Genomic DNA, 13,543 nt, shown 5'->3' on the forward strand with positions numbered 1-13,543 from the left:
AGGTATAGCCTGTATCCAGAACACGTTTGGCAACATGTTGGTTGTAGTTGTCAAAAAAAAAAAACCTAAGGCGCTGTTGCTAGGATCGATATATATATGGGAAATTCTGCTGTTACATTAACATATACCATATAAAGTATGTTCTTCTAATGTCTACATTAGTTTTATGTATATTTACTTTGTATATTTGTATAGTTACTTTCTGTAGCAGCTATTAAAAGCTTATGCTGAGAGACCATAACATACATGCTTCTGATTCTCTGTTACAGAATAGATGACACAGTTAAATGCCCATTAATAGCACTATAATAGGCGTGACTGTACCTCATAGAATGAAATCTATTCTATAGTTATCATTATGGAATGTTGTAGTAATATCACTTTAAACTGGGTTTATAAGGCTTTAATTCCTGTGACAATAAAAGTTTGGTTTAGTAGAACCATATAAGAAGGGGGGGCGGGGGGGGGGGGGGGGTCTGGGTGTAGTGTTCTTAAAATAAAAATGTGTTCCTTTATTATTATGTTTCTAGCATTATGTCGCTAGTATTCATGCTTCACAATCAAATTCACCTAAACAACCCATTCTTTACTTGAGTGTTGATGTCCTGCACCATTTTCTTAATTTTACCAGTCTAGCAAGAAAAAGTATCCTATTCATTTAAACCCTATTGTCTCTTATCCCAGTATCATCTCCCAATATTGTGAACTCAAAGCACAATTTCTCTTTATAAACCTCTTTCTGCGACAATATTACAGCTATCTCCTTCCAGTATTGTCTTAACACGTAGCGATGCGTGGTCGGCGGACGAGGATTTTACATCTGGGCATAAAAAAATATTCAGCCGATTACAGGGAGCGATAATTGGCAGAATCAGGCCGATTATTTATCGCTAAAAAAACACCTATTATTCTGTGTCCTCTCTACTACATTTTTAGGCTATGTTCACATTACGTAAAAAACACGGCCGTATTTCATAACAACGGACGCATTTGCGCAAACAATGAGCGTTATTTTGCAAATAAGAGCCGTTGTTATGAAATACGGCTGTGTTTTTTACGTAGTATGAACCTGCCCTTAAGTTGCACATATTTAAGTTTATACAACCAATCACCTTCCCGCCTTCATATGTCTCCAAGGACCAATGTATGTCATATATAAAATCAAAGGCAGGTAGACGACACTCCAATCAAGTGAATAGGTGCAAGTTTATTTACCCGTGTACGTACAGCTGTACGTACACAGGTGAATAAACTTGCACCTATTCACTTGATTGGAGTGCCGTCTACCTGCCTTTGATTTTCTATCCTGTGGAGTTGGGGGTTGACTACCAAAGGACGTGCACCCACCGTCTGGAAGCCGTTCAGCCGTTACCTTTCTCATTTATTTATTTATATATTACAGACCAAAAGTTTGGACACACCTCATTCAAAGAGTTTTCTGTATTTTTATGACTATGAAAATTGTAGGCATCAAAACTATGAATTAACACAGTATATTTAACAAAAAAGTGTGAAAGAATTGAAAATATGTCTTATATTCTTGGTTCATCAAAGTAGCCGCCTTTTGCTGTGATTACTGCTTTGCACTCTTGGCATTCTCTTGATGAGTTTCAAGAGGTAGTCACCTAAAAGTCTCCAACAGTCTTGAAGGAGTTCCCAGAGATGTTCAGCACTTATTGGCCCTTTTGCCTTCACTCTGCAGTCCAGCTCACCCCAAACCATCTTGATTGGGTTCAGGTCTGGTGACTGTGGAGGCCAGGTGGTCTGGTGTTGCACCCCATCACTCTCTTTCTTGGTCATATAGCCCTTACACAGCCTGGAGGTGTCTTTGGAGTCATTGTCCTGTTAAAAATAAAGTATGGTCCAACCAAACACAAACCGGATGGAATAGCATGCCGCTACAAGATGCTGTGATAGCCATGCTGGGTCAGTATGCCTTAAGTTTTGAATAAATCCCCAACAGTGTCACCAGCAAAGCACCCCCACATCATCACACCTCCTCCTCCATGCTTCACGATGGGAACCAGGCATGTAGAGTCCATCCGTTCACCTTTTCTGCGTCGCACAAAGACACGATGGTGGGAACCAAAGATCTCAAATTTGGACTCATCAGACCAAAGCACAGATTTCCACTGGTCTAATGTCCATTCCTTGTGTTCTTTAGCCCAAACAAGTCTCTTCTGCGTGTTGCCTGTCCTTAGCAGCAGTTTCCTAGCAGCTATTTTACCATGAAGGCTGCTGCACAGAGTCTCCTCTTACTAGTTGTTGTAGAGATGTGTCTGCTTCTAGAACTCTGTGTGCCGCCATTGACCTGGTCTCTAATCTGAGCTGCTGTTAACCTGCGATATCTGAGGCTGGTGACTCAGATGAACTTCTCCTCCGCATCAGAGGTGACTCTTGGTCTTCCTTTCCTGGGGCGGTCCTCATGTGAGACAGTTTCTTTGTAGTGCTTGATGGTTTTTGCAACGGCCCTTGGGGACACTATCAAAGTTTTCCCAATTTTACAGACCGACTGACCTTAATTTCTTAAAGTAATGATGGCCACTCGTTTTTCTTTACTTAGCTGCTTTTTTCTTGCCATAATACAAATTCTAACAGTCTATTCAGTAGGACCATCTGTTGTGTATCCACCTGACTTCTGTACAACAAAACTGATGGTCCCAACCCAATCTAGGGTAGCTTCACACGTACCGGATCTTCAGCGGATTCAACGCTGCAGATCCGGGTAGTGTGAAGTTAAATGGGTCACATCCCTGCAGCGGAATTTTCATTCCGCTGCCAGTATATGACCCGGCCCCTTTAACCCCCCCGCAGCCCCAGCCTGGAGCATACATTACCTGCTTGGCGCCACGGCTGTGTGTGAGGCTTCCACCTCCCCTCGCTTCCCATCAATCAGTGCACGTCAGCACTGATAGGCTGATAAGGAGCAGGAGCCTCACACACAGCGTGGCGCCAAGCAGGTAATGTATGCTCCAGGCTGGGGCTGCGGGGGGGTTAAAGTGGCCGGCTTACATATGTAACTCCATAGACCTCCACACTACATGGATCTGCAGCGGATTTCGCTGAAAACTCGCAGCGTGAAATCTGCTGCAGATCCAGTACGTGTGAAGCTACCCTCATAAGGCAAGAAATCCCACTTATTAAATCTGACAGGGCACACCTGTGAAGTGAAAACTATTTCAGGTGACTACCTCTTGAAGCTCATCAAAAGAAAGCATCAATCTAATAATGGCAGCAGAGAGCACCATATCAAACTGGAAGAAAATACACCACATCCTGTAGGACATACAGCAGCTGATAAGTACTTAAAGGATTGAGATTCTTTAACCCTTTGAGGACCAGGCCCAAAATGACCCAGTGGACCGCGCAAATTTTGATCTTTGCGCTTTCGTTTTTCCCTCCTTCCCTTCTAAGAGCTCTAGCACTTTCAGTTTTCTATCTACAGGCCATGTAATGGCTTGTTTTTTACAGGAATAGTTGTACTTTGTAATGGCGTCATTCATTTTACCATAACATGTATGATGGAATCCCAAATATATTATATATGAAGATATAAATAGGTGAAATCGTAAAAAGGAATGCAATATGGTAACGTTTAGGGGGTTCCTGTGTCTACGTAATGCACTATATGGTAACAGCGACATGATACTATTCTATAGGTCAGTCCGAACACAACCACATGCAGGTTACACAGATTCTCTAATGTTATATATATTTTTTAATGAAATCCTTTTTTTTGTCAATTAAATATTAATAAAATGGGACTATTGTGACGCTTATAACAGTTTTATTTTTTCACCTATGGGGCTGTATGGGGTGTCATTTTTTCCGTCCTGATCTCTAGTTTTTATTAATAGCAAAATATATACCACGGCACACGGCTGAAATTCCAAACGTGATAAAGTGTTTATTCCATCAAAGGTATTAATATAACATTTTGCAGCTCAGCAAACTTAGTTTTTATTAATACCATATTTGTGAAGATCGGACGTTTTGATCACTTTTTATGATTTTTTTTTTTATATATATAATGTAACATAAAATCGGTAATCCGCGCTTTTTTACCCTCTTTTCGTGTACGCCGTTAACCGTTCGCAATGACGCTTGCTATATCTTAATAGATCGGACAATTACGCACGCTATATTATATGTTTATTTATTTTTATATGTTTTATTTATATAATGGGAAAGGGGGGTGATTTAGACTTTTATTGGGGAAGGGGTTTTGGGGTAGTATGTTAGTGATTTTTAACTTTTTTTTTTTTTTACACATTTTAAGTCCCTTTGGGGGACTTGTACATACATAACTTTGATTGCAGACACTGACCACTGCTAGGCATAGCATGATCAGTGTTATCGGCGCTCTGCTCATTGAGCCTGCCTGTGCAGGCTCAGTGACCAGAGCGCCGATCGGACCGCACGGAGGCAGGTGAGAGACCTCTGGCAGTCAGTTTTAACGATCGGGACCCCAGCAGTCACACTGCGGGGGTCCCGATTGGTAATTACAGGGGACTCCTGAGTGTCACTTACACTTAAACGCCGTGTCAGCAATCGCAGCGTTTAAGGAGTTAATGTCACGCTGCAGCTCCGGAGCGCGCTTCATAGCTCAGGACGTACCGGTACGTCCAGGGTCGTCTGGGGACAGACTTCCAGGACGTACCGTTATGTCCTAGGTTGCCTAGGGGTTAAAGAGTCACTGTCGTATTATTATTATATATATATTATTATTTTTTTTGCAGAAATCAATAGTCAAGGCCATTTTAAGAAACTTTGTAATTGGGTTTATTAGCCAAATATGCCATTATCTGCATTTAAAAAGCCTTTTCCCAGGTCCCCCCCTCCCTCCTCTTTTCCATCCACTGCAAAAAATCAGGAAATTGTGACTTGTTGCATCAGACGTACCCAGTCTGGTCTATAGAGAGGGGAGGGGGGAGGAGGAAGGAGGGAGTTAGCAGACAGCAGAAAGCAGATAACAGAGGATTACAGGCACAGAGCTGGGTTACAGCTGTAATCAGAGCTCAGAGAGGTCAGTGCTGACTGTTAGAGTAGATAAAGGGTGAGGTATTTGTAGATTAACTCTTTGTTGTCCTGTTTTGGTGTTTTATTTAGTTCTCTCCATTGGAGAACAATGAAGACGGGGGATAGCTTCAAACTGCTCTTTCATGATAAAAATGCATTTTTCGGCTAATAAACCCAATTACAAAGTTTCTTAAAATCGCCTGGACTATTGATTTCTGCAAAAACAAATTTCACGACAGTGACACTTTAACACCTTCACGACCCAGGACGTAACTGTATGTCCTGGGTCCGGTAGGGGAGTTCAGAGGGGGGGCTGCTCGGCGACCTCGCTCTGAACTACCACGACTATTAATAGCCGGGGACCTCGGCAGTTAGCTGACGCGGTCCAATCGTCGCGCCCACTAATGAGCCATTTAGATGCAGCTGTCAAAGCTGACAGCTGTATTTAAATGGCTATTCCTCCCCCTCTGTGGTGGTCTAGTGGATGGATCGCAATCTGTTAAACTTACCTGGCTGGGCCTCAGCATCAGAATGACGCTGATCCCAGCTCGGTAATCAATAGATCTGGTCTGCAGTAGACTAGACCAATAGAGCACTGATCTAATGGATCAGCGCTCTATTATATACACAGCATTGATCTCAATGGGAGGTCAGTGCTGTGTATATAGAAGTTCCCTGGGGGACTTCTAATTGCTGTGTAAAAAAAAATATTGAAGTTTTTATTAATAAAAAATAATCCCCTCCCCTAATAAAGTTTAAATAGCCCAAATAATAATAATGCGTAATCGCCCAAACTATTAAATTACCACATTCCTGATCTCGCACTGTAATTTTTTTTGTCACATCAAATTCAGAAAAATTGTAATAAAAAGTGATCAAAAAGTTGCATATACACAAACCAGGTACCGATAGATCATGACGCAAAAACTCACACAACCCCATAGACCAAAGGATAAAAGCGCTATAAGCATAGTCATAGAGCAATTTTAAGGAGCATTTAGATTTTTAAAAAAGTTTTAATTTCTTAAAAGCCATCAAAATAAAATTTATACAAGTTACATATTGTTGTAATCGTACTGACTTGAGGAACATAGATAACATGTCAGTTTTACTGTAGCACAAACAGTGTAACCAAAACACAACCAAAAAATTTCAATTTCACCACGCAAATATGTTTTTTCCCAGCTTTGGAGCATATTTTATGCCATTGCGAAGTACAATTGGTGGCAAAAAATAAGGGCTCATGTGGGACTGTAGGTTAAAAAAAACGTGCTATGGCCTTTTAAACACGAGGAGGAAAAAAACTAAAAGCACATAAAACGAAAATTTGCCCGTTCTGGAAGGGGTTAGAAGAAATTTACTAGTTTGTATAACTTTCTGACACTAGTTGATATTTGAAAATATAATGTTTAAGTAATTTATTGATTGAGTAATTAAACACTGTGGCTTTATTTTCTCAGTAGGTTGCTGTATTTCATTTTTACAGAAATCCTTGCTGTTTGAAGGATGTTACCATTACAATGACATGTCACTATACACTAAGCATAGGAAGCTGCTTAAATGGCTGTACTGCCTTTTCAGATGACTTTGATTTTGCCCTTTTGATCCTGTGTCCTAGGGAATAAAAAGAATGTGCTCTGTGTTTACAAGGTCTGCCCCATGTTATATTGTAAAACCAGTGAGATTCTTTATGTGCCTGTACATCTTTGGTAATAGAGGCTACTAGGCAAAAGACTTCTTGTGAAAAGAAGTGTACAAAAGGGCTTTATAGCGCACATTCCTTCAGTTACGTAAGACATGTCTGACAAATGTATCTAAGGTGCAGAGGAGATTGTTGTCTCTAAGGGCATAGAACAGCTCAGAAATCAGGTTTCTGACAATGCAAACACACCAGGAGGCTATGGTCTTTTTAGGGCCGTTTAGAGTCCAAATAACAGTCGTTATTCCATAATGATGCAGTGTACAAATAACGACCTTCATTATAAAACTGGCCATTATATGGACTCAAAATGACGGCCGTCCTAAAAAACGCCCATCAAAACGCCAAAAAAAAAAGACAATGTGTGAACATATCTGTGAACATAGTAAGGGTATCTTCCCATGAGGCAGATAGGCTGCAGATTTTTCACCTCAAAAATATAACCAGAAAATGACATTGTGTGAACATAGCCTTTGTTGGTGATGTGCCACTGCAGCTGTTCCTGTAGATTCTGAAAAGAATCAGGTAATCCGCAGCAAAATCTGCAACAAACAATTTAATCAACAGAGGCCTTTTTAACTTGGCCACTTTTCAGTGCCTTTACACATAGGAGGCTATGTTCACAAAACACCTAAAATAACGGCCATTGTGTTTAAAATAACGGCTGTTATTTTACAATGACGGCCCTCGATAATGCTTATGATAGTTATTTACGACTGTCATTATCAAACTACTGCCATTATTTTAACTAAAAAAGATGCTCTGTGGACATAGGCAAAGATCTGTCGAGTGACCAGGTGGCATGAATGATCCCTGTGTCGTTTATGCAGCCATTTAAATGTATTGTTATAGGCTGCACAAAAGATCCAATCAGCTGGCGAGCGAACTTTCAGGTAAATTCCCAAGAATGCTTGTTAATGATAAGTAGCCCATCTATAATGTCCTCATAGTGTACCTGTTGTTATAAGAAAAACTTTTGACATGTCATGTTAAAAAGTTTTTATTGGTCTGGGTCTGAGTACTCAGACCCATACCGATCGGGAGATAGAGTGGGGAGAGGACCTCAGCTGCAGCGTGTCCCCTTTGAATTGAAAAAAAGTCAGACTTATGCTGCGTTTACACGGAACGATTATTGTGCGAATTCGCACGATAACGATCGAATTTGAACGATAATCCTACGTATAAACGCAGCAAACGATCAAACGACGAGCGAGAAATCGTTCATTTTGATCTTTCAACAAGTTCTCAAATCGTCGTTGATTGTTCACAAGAAATTCGTGACATGTCACTTCTTTGAGCGGAGAGCGGTGGGAGCGCGCGCTCTCCCATAGACGGGCTATGGGACACTGAGACAGTCGGGATTCCATGGCGGACAGTTCCACCTGTTTTACTCAGTGTGAACATATTCTAAGGGTCCATTTACACAGAAAGATTATCTGCCAAAGATTAGAAGCCAAAGCCAGGAATGGATTTGAAAAGAGGAGGAATCTCAGTCTTTCCTTTCTCAGACCTGTTCCCTGTTTATAGTCTGTTCCTAGCTTTAGCTTCAAATCTTTGTCAGATAGTCTGTAAAATAGTCTCCCTGTGTAAATGGACCCTTATAATGGGTTCATATGGAGCACATATGCAGCTGCAGTCTTCTCCTGGCTCTATCTCCTGATCGGTACAGGTCTGGACACTCAAACGCAGACCGATCAAAACTTTTGACATGTCTCAATGACATGTCAAAAGTTTTTTATAACGTCAGGCAACAAATCCAATCATTATAATACCCTGACATGCTGTATATCTGAAATTTGCACTGCAGGTCATATTTCTGTGAAGTTTTTTCTACAGCATGTGAATGAGATTTGCGGAAGATTGCGTTTGCTAAAGCTATTTGCTGGCACTGTAATACACTGTGTAGTTTATGGCTTCAACATTTGGATGGAAAATAAGCAGCATATCTGTACTATATGAATATACTTTAAAGGGGAATTCTAGATTCTAACAGTAGGAATACTTTTAGCGCTCCATACAAAACTGAAAACTGTACTGCACTTTGGTGATCATCAAATGTTGAGGACTGATTTTTAGCAGTGCCCACTTGACGTATTTGCTGCGTGAATCAGTCTTAAAAATAAGCAGGCAAAACGCAGGTTGGCTTTATTCAATTGTTCTGCGTTAAAATACGCAATTGCGTATTTTTGAAGCGTGAAGCTACATGCGTTTTTCGCACAGGTTGTTAACAACTGATGCTTTGCTAACAACAAGCTTCACGCTTCAAAAATACGCAATTGCGTATTTTAACGCAGAACAATTGTATAAAGCCAAACTGCATTTTGCCTGCTTATTTTTAAGACTGATTCACGCAGCAAATACGTCAAGTGGGTTTGTACCCTTAGGGTATAAACACACACACCGTATACGCAGCGTATTTACTGCTGTGATACGCAGCAAATACACAGCAAATACGCAACAAATAGGCAGCAGATTAGATCTAAATAACTGAACACAGCATCAAGTCTGCTGCAGATCTGCTGCGTATTTGCTGCGTATACGGTGTGTTTGTACCCTAAGGGTAACTTCACACGTACCAGATCCGCAGCAGATTTCATGCTGTGAGTTTACAGCGTGGTAGTGTGAAGTTGAATGGGTCACATACCTGCAGCGGAATTTTCATTCCACTGCCAGTATGTGACCCAGCTCCTTTAACCCCCTGCAGCCCTCAGCCCCCGGCCCGGAGCATACATTATTACCCGCTTGGCACCGCGGCTGCGTGTCAGGCTCCCGGCTCCCCTCGCTCCCCATCAGCCAATCAGTGCTGCCGTGCACTGATTGACTGATGCAGAGCGACGGGAGACTGACACACAGCCGCACCGCTGAGCAGGTAATGTATGCTCCAGGCGGTGGGGGGTTAAAAGGGCCAGGTTACATATCTGCAGTGGAATTTTGCTGCAAACTAGCAGCGTGAAATCTGCTTCGGATCCGGTACGTGTGAAGCTACCCTTAGCGTATGTTCACACTACTGAATCAGTGCAGAATTTGAAGTGGATACATGATGGAGTGCACGTGAGACATCCTATTGAATTAATGGGACAAGCGGAATTACAAGTGTAGTCAGTGGTGCGAACTGTTGCAGAGCTAGCAGACATTTCATGGTCCTAGCACCCAACTACCCCGCTGCCATTTCTACAGAAAATTGACCAGTATTATATGCACTTAGTTGATGTTGAGGCCTGCTACAGATTTTGGACCTAGAACCTTTTCGAGCAAAGCAAGTAGCTACCATACCTATACTGTATGCTATTTTAAGGATCTGGTATCCCTTTAATTTAAAGGGAATACTATAGTGCATATAGGTTCTTTATGCCATTCAATAAGACAGAACTAGGTTACGGTATAAAAGTAAATACCTGTGTACACAATGAACAGGATCTCCAAATGCCAGCAGGGCAAATGTTGTCCCTGGCATCAGAAACTCAATTCCTTTATTTGGATATGTTAAAAAGAGATTATACAGTTCTTTAAAATTGATGGACTATTCTAGGGATAGCTTATCAAAATGAGAAAGTCTGGTCTGTGTCTGAATTTTGCTGCTCAGTCCCAATTTTTGGAATAGGGCAATGCTGTATAAAACTATAGAGTAATACCAGACATAACTGTTGCTAAAAGTATAGAGTTGAGCCTGGTAAACAATGAGGGGGAGGTGGCACTCACCAGAGCAGCACTATATCCCCTCCTCACAGCTTATTGGTGGGGGTGTATAAACTACTATGAATTTTTCAGACCATTTTTTACAAGCATTTTTGTTATGTTTTCTGATCACTCTGCCAACCCCCAAGCTGATGACTCTAACACCCCCACCATCCTCCATCCTGACCCCAGACTCATCACCCTGCCCCTCCCACCCAACACTGTCACATACACCCCCTAGCCTTTTACACCAGCAGATTTTCTGACAGATTTTTTCAAGCCAAAGCCAGGAATCAACTATAAACAGAGAACAGGTAACAATGGAATGACTGAGATTCCTCATCTTTTCAAATCCACTCCTGGCTTTGGCTTACACAAATCTGTCAGATAATCTGTTGGTGTAACAGGGCCCTTAGACTTTTCAGCTGACGCTACCCACCCTCACATACCCTAGCCTCCTTGCCCCTTTCCCTTCCTCTCATATCTACAAATACCTCCTGCATGTCTGCCTTGATTCGTGCAAAATCGTAGTAAGTTTGCCACAGTTTTGCACAAATCAGGACAGAACTGCTGCCGGGAGGCCACACAGCACAGAAAGTATATGTCATTCAGGGCCCCAGGCGGAAGCCCAAAATGGTTATATTATAATCCGCCACTGGATACAGCTGAGCTGGGATGAAAGAGATAGCACTGCACAAATATTGATGGTGAGTATATGTAATATATATATATATATATATATATATATATATATTTCTTTTAATACATGATAAATTCCCTTTAACAGGCTGTGATTGCTCAACATGCACTTCTGTAGTTGGGGGATATGTGCAAATTATCTCTCCTTCAGTAGGAAGAAAAACACATCTCACATAAGGGTCCATTTACACAGAAAGATTAAGTGACAGATTATATCTGCCAAAGATTTGAAGCCAAAGCCAGAAATGGATTTGAAAAGAGGAGAAATCTCAGGCTTTCCTTTATGACCTGATCTCTGTTTATAGTCTGTTCCTGGCTTTGGCTTCAGAATTTTGGCAGATAATCTGTCAGATAATCTTTCTGTGTAAATGGACCCTTATGCTGCGTTTACACGGAGCGATTATCGTTAGAATTTTCACTATAACGATCGCATTTGAGCGATAATCTTTCCGTGTAAACACAGCAAACGATCAAGCGACGAGCGAAAAATCGTTCATTTTGATCTTTCAACATGTTCACAAATCATCGTTCGCTAAAATTTCTCAGATCGTTTCGTGTAAACAGTCTTTCAAAGATTCACCCTATGTAAAAGATGGGCTTAAGCGATCTTAAAAACGATCGCAATAACGAATTTTCTTACGATTTTTCGAACGATTTATTCGTCTAAATGCTGATCGTTATAAAAACCAAATCGTTGTTTCAAAATCGTTAAACGATCGATTGGGCGAATTATCGCTTCATGTAAACGCAGCATAATGGTACTTTTACACGGAGCGATAATTCGCCCGATCACACGATTAACGATTTTGAATGAACAATTTTTTTTTTTTATAACGATCAGCGTTTAGACGGAACGATACATCGTACGGAAAATTCGCTATGCGATCGTTTTGCGATCGTTTAAGCCTATCTCACACATAGGTGAAATCGCTGAAAGACTGTTTACACTGAACGATCTGCGAATTTTTTGCGAACGATCAACGATGATTTGAGAACATGTTGAAAGATCAAAATGAACGATTTTTTGCTCGTCGTTTGATCGTTCGCTGCGTTTACACGTACGAATATCGTTCGAATTTGACCTTTATCGTGTAAAAACGAACAATCAATCGTTCCGTGTAAAAGGAACATTAGTCTAGCAGTACCCTACTCTTAACATGCAAAAAAACTTAAAACAGCTGTCTACAGATGGGTGACTCAGAGACTCTGGTTGGGCCAGCATGAGATTGTGTTCTTCTTTCTGAAGAAGAGCTGGTTTGCATAGTTTAAAGATGGAAACCGGTTACTCCATGCAGCACAGACAGAAAGAGACCTAAACAGCCCTAAAGGAAATTACTTCAGTCTGCAATGCAGTCATAACCTTTTGGCATCGCTCTAAGGATGCAGAGATAGCAGTCATAACCAGGTTTCATGCATGGGAAGCAAATGGCCTACAGTCTTATGAAGTTTTGTTACGTTAACAATCGCATAGCAAGCAGTTGTGCCTAAGCCATGTCTGGGACCGCAAAGGTCACTTCCTCTTTAAGAGAAAAGGAGGGATCATGGACTTCAATTTTTTTATAAATTCTTTATTTAACATCCACTTTTTCTAACAAAGGAAAGTTGAACAATCAAGGGCAAACACACTCCGAGCCAGAGAATTGCAAAGAAGATTTGGCAATGGGGATACATATAAAGGCACACAATAAAATAGTAAGGGAGAAAGAAAAAATTTTAAAAAATGAGCAGTCGTGTCCTACCAGACAAAAAGGTGTGTTGTCTGCATGCTCCCCATATTATTGTGACAGCCCGGTGGCCACCCCCCACCGTCAACCTCTTTGTCCTTTTCAGCTAAGGAACGGGTGAGAGAAGGGGGAGGAGTGGACGCGTGGAGAAAGAGAGGTGAAGGAGGAAGGGAAACTAGGAGAAACCTGAAGAGGGGATAACGGAAAGAGAGGACAGATAGCACTAGCCCGTGCTCAACGGAGACAGAGCTCCCAAAATGAAAAAGGGGGAAAGAGAGGAAAAGAAAAAGATAGTGCGGAGACGTAGAAAACCATGGGGTGAGGGGCCCCGGGCCACAACACACAGATCCAATAGAACCCTTCAGAACAGAACGAACACTGAGCCTCCACATCCCCAATCACAACAATAGGTGTGAGGGTGCCGAGGGCCCAGGGCAAAGACTTATGGTACTTTTACACGGTGCGATAATTCGCCCGATCACACGATTAACGATTTTGAATGAACTATGTTTTTTTTTATAACGATCAGCATTTAGACGGAACGATACATTGTACGGAAAATTCGCTATGCGATCGTTTTGCGATCATTTAAGCCTATCTCACACATAGGGGAAATCGTTGAAAGAATGTTTACACTGAACAATCTGCGATTTTTTTTTTGCGAACGATCAACGATGATTTGTGATTATGTTGAAAGATCAAAATGAACGATTTTTTGCTCGTCGTT

The sequence above is a fragment of the Dendropsophus ebraccatus genome, chromosome 1 (genome assembly GCF_027789765.1).
Source record: "Dendropsophus ebraccatus isolate aDenEbr1 chromosome 1, aDenEbr1.pat, whole genome shotgun sequence".
NCBI classification, from domain to species: Eukaryota; Metazoa; Chordata; class Amphibia; order Anura; family Hylidae; genus Dendropsophus; species Dendropsophus ebraccatus.